The following is a 7,782-nucleotide window of genomic DNA, read 5'->3' on the forward strand; positions in this document are numbered from 1 at the left end:
TTTTTTGACAATTTTGGTTATATTTTTCTTTAAAATAATTATTGCCTCGTTTTTTTAAAAAAAATTATTTTTAATTTTAAAAGATTGGAAATTGTTAGAAATAATAAATTATAAACTTAATTTATATGCAATGATAATATATTTGATAAGATGGAATGAAAGTCGTTTTGGGGTAGAAGATTAGTAGATAGTGGAGTGTTGTTTTACTTCTTGACGTGTTTAGGTTTGGTTGTGTCTATCGGTTTTAGTATTAGCTTTATTTTTGTAATCTCTTGCTTTTGCTTTCTATCGTCATTTGTTTTTCATACTTACTTTAATTTATTGTATTCGAGTGATCAAGAGTCCTTCGGAAATCTCTACGACGTAATGATAAGGTCTGCATATATTTCATGTCTCTTCCTTTGTTCCTCATATCTCATTTATAAAATTAATTTGAATATATTGTTATTATTATTGCAATGATAATATAATATATAGCATAAATGAATCCATAATTTCTAAAAAAGAAAATAGGGAAAAGGGTCTGAAAAATACTCCAACTTTGGTCGAAATTGTTGTTACGATACCAAACTTTATGGAGGACATTTTACCCCCTGAACTATTTAATAGTTTATTTTTTACCTCTGAACTATTTAATAGTGTATTTTAAAGGTATATATGTGCCCACGTGAACACATTACTATTTATAATTATGCATTATTTTTTATGTTCACGTGGACACATATATATCTTTAAAATACACTATTAAATAGTGCAGGGGGTTAAAAGGTTCTTTCCAAAGATTGGTATCATAACAACAATTTCGGTCAAAGTTCGGATATATTTCAGACTCTTTTCCCTTTAATTATGTAAGAATGGATCCATGTTCCTCACCATTCAACCAATGTACCATTCAACCTTTGGCTTACGAAGGCAAGCACATAATATTATATCAATTTTAAAAAATATGTATATACAATTCCTAATTTTGCAAAAAAATCTGAAACTCACGTGAACCATGATATACCCTACGAATCCACCCTTTGACAATATATCTACTAAGGTTATACGATTATAATAACAATGTAAAATTTATTTATGATTATTGACGATAAATTCAAATTGAAGTGCAGCCTATAAGTCAAATATTTATAGATATTTGATAAAATAAAAATTCATGTACAACATCTTGATAGAAATAAATGAATTCGTGTGAATTTATAGAGCGCTAATTTATAAGCTAAGTTCGCCCCTAATTATTGTTTATTTAGCATTAAGACTACTATTTAATAATCTCATAAAGGTGAATCCTACTTGATTTGATCCACTTACATTGTTCACTATTTAAAGCATCATAGGTTAGTTGATATAGTACCACTAATAATGCAATTTAATTAAGGGGAGATTAAATAACATGTGCAATCACACAAATTTGTTGGTTTGAATAAAGATATTTGGTGACTTACATTAACTCCAATTTATTGGCCTATAAATTTGGGAGATCCATTAGCTGAGAATTGAGATAATATAGTCTAGGTGACCTATTCTAGTGGACACAAAAAAATAATTGTCACAAAATTAGATATTGAGATAATATAGGCTAGGTGACCTATTCTAGTGGACACAAAAAAATAATTGTCACAAAATTAGATATTGAGATAATATAGGCTAGGTGACCTATTCTAGTGGACACAAAAAAATAATTGTCACAAAATTAGATATTGAGATAATATAGGCTAGGTGACCTATTCTAGTGGACACAAAAAAATAATTGTCACAAAATTAGATATTGAGATAATATAGGCTAGGTGACCTATTCTAGTGGACACAAAAAAATAATTGTCACAAAATTAGATGGTTTTACAATTTTATGATCACCTTTAAATTAATTAGTGAGATTTTGAAAGATTTGTGAAATTTTAGAGTGACTAATTTGTCTAGCCTGTCTTCTTATCTGATGTTGATTATTCGTGCTCGGTTCAATAATCAATCCCAAATTCATAATTTTGTTGAGGAAAGTCTGATTGCTCTTCCAATAGCTTAGAAGAAATTCACAATCTTCTTTGACCTTCAAGGCTTATTGAAGTCCTTTTTCTGTGTATATTCAGGAATACGATTATCAAAAGTCGATTTCAGAACAATGTTAAATTTGAAATCTTAATTTATGAGTCGACTAATGTAAAACCTTAATAAACTATTTTGAAGCTTTTTTTTCTATATGATGTATGATATTATGATTAGATATGAAACACAATAACACAAGAAATTACTATTTGCATTGTTATAAAATTTAAATTGCAAACCCCATATCAATATTTGGATGCATAATTCAAGATTCTCACCACATGTTTTTCCTAAAATTATTCCACAATCCGTACAAAATATGTGGTGTTGATTCAGAGTACTTGCTAAAATTATTAAAATGGATTTCAAATTATTACCTAGATATTATCAATTTGTATGTGAAAAGTAATATATTAAATAGTCATTATGAAATTGTAATGAAAGTGGAAGATAAATGCTGTATTTTTTGTTGTTATGAGATGTATCCCCATGGATATCATGGAACTTTACAACAATTTGATTGATAATAAATAAATATTGAATACGAATAATTTTTTATCGATATATAAAAATGGAGCTAGTTAGGAACTTGTATATATAGTTGACATCAATTTTTTAAATTTTATTATTTTGAATCTCTTTAATAAAAATCCTGACTTTGTTACTTATATATAATATACCTTCATTTTGCGAGTCCGAAATCAAAAGGGCAACAAATTTTTTCAAAAATTTCAAAAGGGCAACTCAATTAATTATGAAACCAGAAGAGTAACAATTTTTAACACCGTTTAAATTATATTTTCTAAAACGAGGCTCAAATTTCAATGAGCCTTACAAGGCTCAAATTCCAATGAGCCTTGTAAGGCTTAGCCGCCAATGAGCCTTGCAAGTTTTTTTTTTTTTAAAAAAAATATTCTCGTTTTATTTTCTTGTTTGTTAAAAGTCTAATAATAATAATAATAATACATAGTTGTTGATATGATGCATAAAGATAATTTAGACCTTATTGCTAGCCATTACTTTGTGGCTTTTCAAACGAACTAAATCCAATGGTTTAGACCTTATTTACTACTTAGTTGATTTTTTTTTTCTTCAACTTTTTTTATGTGAAATTATAATTTGGTTTATTCACTTGCAGAATGATAAAATTCAGTCTTCTTTAGTCATACTTTATTTTGGTGGAAATGCCCTATTGATGAAAATGTTTTAAAATTAAAAATAAATGTTAAAAAATAAAATAAAAATGGAGGCAATAATTATTTTATTAAAGAAAAATATGTGTAGAAAAAGTAGAAGTAGATGAAGTTACTTTAGTTCATCTTTTTGGTGGGCCTCAATGTACAATTTCTATAGCTTTTAGTCCAACTCTTTAGTCCAATGTTGGTCCTCGAAACTCCCATTTCTAAATAAGAGTAAAATAAAATATAAAAGATTTAAAAAAGAAAAAATAAGTGATTTAAGAAAATTATATAAATAACATTAATGATGAGATGAAGATTAAGAAAAAACGTCAAATAAATTAGTAGTATTGATGATGATAAAAGTTAAATAAATCATTTTTTCTATTATTTAAATTTTTAACATAAAATTTCCAATGTTTTAAAATTAAAAATAAATGTTAAAAAATAAAATAAAAATGGAGGCAATAATTATTTTATTAAAGAAAAATATGTGTAGAAAAAGTAGAAGTAGATGAAGTTACTTTAGTTCATCTTTTTGGTGGGCCTCAATGTACAATTTCTATAGCTTTTAGTCCAACTCTTTAGTCCAATGTTGGTCCTCGAAACTCCCATTTCTAAATAAGAGTAAAATAAAATATAAAAGATTTAAAAAAGAAAAAATAAGTGATTTAAGAAAATTATATAAATAACATTAATGATGAGATGAAGATTAAGAAAAAACGTCAAATAAATTAGTAGTATTGATGATGATAAAAGTTAAATAAATCATTTTTTCTATTATTTAAATTTTTAACATAAAATTTCCAATCTTTTAAAATTAAAAATAAATGTTAAAAATAAAAATAAAAATAAAAATCGAGGCAATTATTATTTTAAAGAAAAATATAACCAAAATTGTCAGAAAATTAATTCTTCATGTGGGTTGTTGTATATGTAGAAAGGCACGTGTACAATTAATGAGGCACAATTAATTTTATAGTACAATTTGAAATGCTTTGTGTACAACATGGTAGTGCCGTGTTCGTGCTTTAAAGTGTTAACTCTAATAAGGAGCCAAATGAGTAATAATAATAATTGTAATAAGGAGTAATGAGTAATAATAATAATTGCAATGTTAGTCCTTGGTGTTAGTCATTCTATTAATGTACAATTCTTTTTGCATGTTGTACAACTAATTAATGCAGTCAAAAGTTAATGTACAAAATTGTATGCATGCTGTACAAGAGTATTAATGCAGTGTTGGTCCTTTCCAACTCTCACTTCTAAATAAGATAAGAGTAAAATATTAAATTACTCTAATTTACAGTCATCGATCGGGTTACCAAGTAAACAATTTTGAAAATTAAGTTGATTAAACACAAATGGTCAACTCATACGAAAAGGCAACATGCCAAACATTATGACAATAGGCTATATATATATATATATATATATATAACTTATCAAGAGATTAATAAGAAGCATAACAATATCTGTAGATATATATAATTACATAAAGTAGAAATATAAATATGGTGCGATTCTACGGTGTGAGAGATGGTGGCTCAGAGGTTGAGGGCTCGGGGCTGATGATAATGGTGGGAATGGTCGTTATGTCTGTTGTAATGATTTCTATGATCATTTTTGCTTGTGGGGACTCCTCTGATGGCAAAGATTGGTACCATCGTGGAGGTGGAGGAGACGGTGGAGGTGGTGGAGGCGGAGGGTGTGGTGGTGGTTGTGGTGGTGGTGGAGGAGGTGAATAGAGTCTTGTTGTTGTTGTTGTGGAGTCAATAGCTTGTTCTTGGATATATATTGATTTTCTTTTGGCTTGTGAAGTTTGGATTCCAAGTAATGTGTACATATATATGTAATCCATTAGCTTTATGTTGTGAAGAGTAGTTCATTTACGCTTTTATTCGTACATAATCGATTGTAAATTATAATCGGTGACAGATGAACAATAAAATTAAATAATCAATTTATATGAATCCAACATTTTCAATATGGAGTATAGAAATATTGACCTCTCTTTTCGATTTTCTTTTATTTGGTAGAATGTGTCTCTCTTTTGCATTTTAATTTCCCCCCACATATTTTTAGGATATAAATTAAGGGAATTAAGGAAAGTATAAATAAACTAAGATAGTGTATATTACTTCCTTTCTATAGTTTCCCTTTTTCTTTATTTTATTTCAAGTTCCTTCTTCCATATATGTAATCATGTACATGTGTAAACCAATATATTGAATATAGTTTTTTTCATATTAAAGCAAGAAGCAACTAGTTTTAATAAGTTTTGTATGTATTCCTAAATAACAAGGGTTGAATAAGCCCGATAAATAAAATAGAATTTTTTAATTAAAGATGTGTACGTCCTGATCAAAAGAAGTTTGAACAAATTAAACAACCAATTATTAATTAGTTCATCTTAATTATGGACCAAATTAAGTGCAACTTCCTAGAAAAATATTGTGTATCCATATTGATTACGAAGTTTTAGGTTGACAAAGGGAAAACAAACTACCCTCATTTCATATTTATGCTCTCCAATTTTGAGTGTGTACAAGTAGACACTTAAACTTGTATAAAGTTGAACAAATAGACACATTAGCTCTACGTGACATAATACACATAGGACACAAATTATCATATAAGATGTCACGTAGGACGTGTGTGTCTATTTGTTCAACTTTATACAAATTTAAGTATCTACTTGTGCACACTCAAAATTGGAGGACATACATTTTAATTAAAGCCAAGTTAAAAAATATATATTTATGTATTATGCCTTAAATTTGCAAGTCTTCAATTCGATCTATTCCTAAACATATAATACAACAATAAAAAAAAAAAATTAAAACAATGCAAGTGCGTTCATGAATCAATAGTCTTCTTATATATATATAAACAATTATATTGTTCACGGTGTAAGAATTTGTCAGGCCTAGCTTTACGGGATTCCACTAGGTATATTGTTGTTGACTTGCTGTTGTACGACGTGAGAGTTAAAACCCATTTTTGGTATGTAGATTATACATTTTTGACCATGGATTGATATATTCCATTTGATTCGATTTGCATCAACAACAATATACAAGTGCAGTATCAAGTTTTGGTATAATAACAACATATTTTGTGAAATTTCATACCGCGGCTAGTCAAGAGAATCGATCAAAATATTTTTCCAATGATACCAGCAAAGAAAGTTTGAAAATTCCAAGAAATTAAGACGTGAATATATTAATAGTAGTAGTAGTCATGTTGGAGCCTAGCTCAAGCAACTTAAACAATTTCTACCAAATCAAATTAACATATAAATGTCTTTCTTATGAACTTAATTAATTAATTGCAACTTCGTTGAAGTTAAACGTTACGAAAAGTCTACAACTCATACATCAAAAAGGGCCTATATAAGAAATTGTACTTTTCCTTCGATCACTAGATTAATTTCTTGCATAGAATTGACTAAAGTCTAAATATGGCGCGATTCTACGGTGTGGTAGGTGCTGGCTCACCAATCGAGGGTTCGGGGCTGATGATAATGGTGGGAATGGTTGTTATGTCTATTTTAATGATTTCTATGATCATTTTTGCTTGTGGAGACTCCTCTAATGGGAAAAAGAAGCATCGGTTTTATGGAGGTGGAGGTGGAGGTTGCGGTGGTGGTGGAGGTTGTGGTGGTGGTGGTGGAGGTGGTGGATGCTGAGTTAATATAATTAATTCTTGTGTTTGTGGAGGAGTCAAGAGGTTAGTACAAATAAACTTTTCAGTTTTCACATTATTAGGTTACTCAAATGATATACACACAGAAATATTTACAAAATGTGAAACTTGTAATCTTAAAAATAAGATAAATTACGAGTAATATATAACAAATAAATGTGATTTGATGCTTTAATCTTTATATATACATTACGTGTACATGTAATTAATGTTCTTATAAAATGATGTTTTTGTTCTTAATTATAGGTTACACCTTGTTTCTTAATTCTCGCTTTATTGTTTTTGTTTTAGTACTATATATGTTTTTTACACTGAGATTGAGTTTAATTTAGCTTTTATAATATTGGGGAAGAAAAACAAACAAACATTTTAACTCCGATTGGAAAAGGAAAAAAAAAAGAACACAAATTAACCAAAGAAACTTAATTAAGATAAGTTGGAATAACTTATTTGCATATAAGAACGAGCAATATAGTGTATGCTAGAAGAGTATAGTAAAGTGGCATTACGAATATTTATATCTAGGTACATGTGACAAAAATAAAATTAAAAAAATGGTTTAGAAATAAGTAATTAGCTATTAAGTGCAGCTTGAAACTGGGGGGACATGAGGTGATTAGACGGGAGGTGCGAGAGGTATTGATTGTATCACGAATTAAGAGAGGTAGAGGTAGGTTATAAAAATTGAGAAGAGCTGATTATACATGTCACATGAGATGATTTAATTTTTGCTGAATATGGAGGACATGACCTTAGATAGGAAGTTATGAAAATCGAAATTTAAAGTAGAAAATTAGCAAGTAGCTGAGTGTTGTTTCATCTTATGTGGGAGGCCGGGGGGGGGGGGGGGCGG

This window comes from Solanum tuberosum, unplaced genomic scaffold, assembly GCF_000226075.1.
Source record: "Solanum tuberosum cultivar DM 1-3 516 R44 unplaced genomic scaffold, SolTub_3.0 scf00666, whole genome shotgun sequence".
Taxonomy (NCBI): Eukaryota; Viridiplantae; Streptophyta; class Magnoliopsida; order Solanales; family Solanaceae; genus Solanum; species Solanum tuberosum.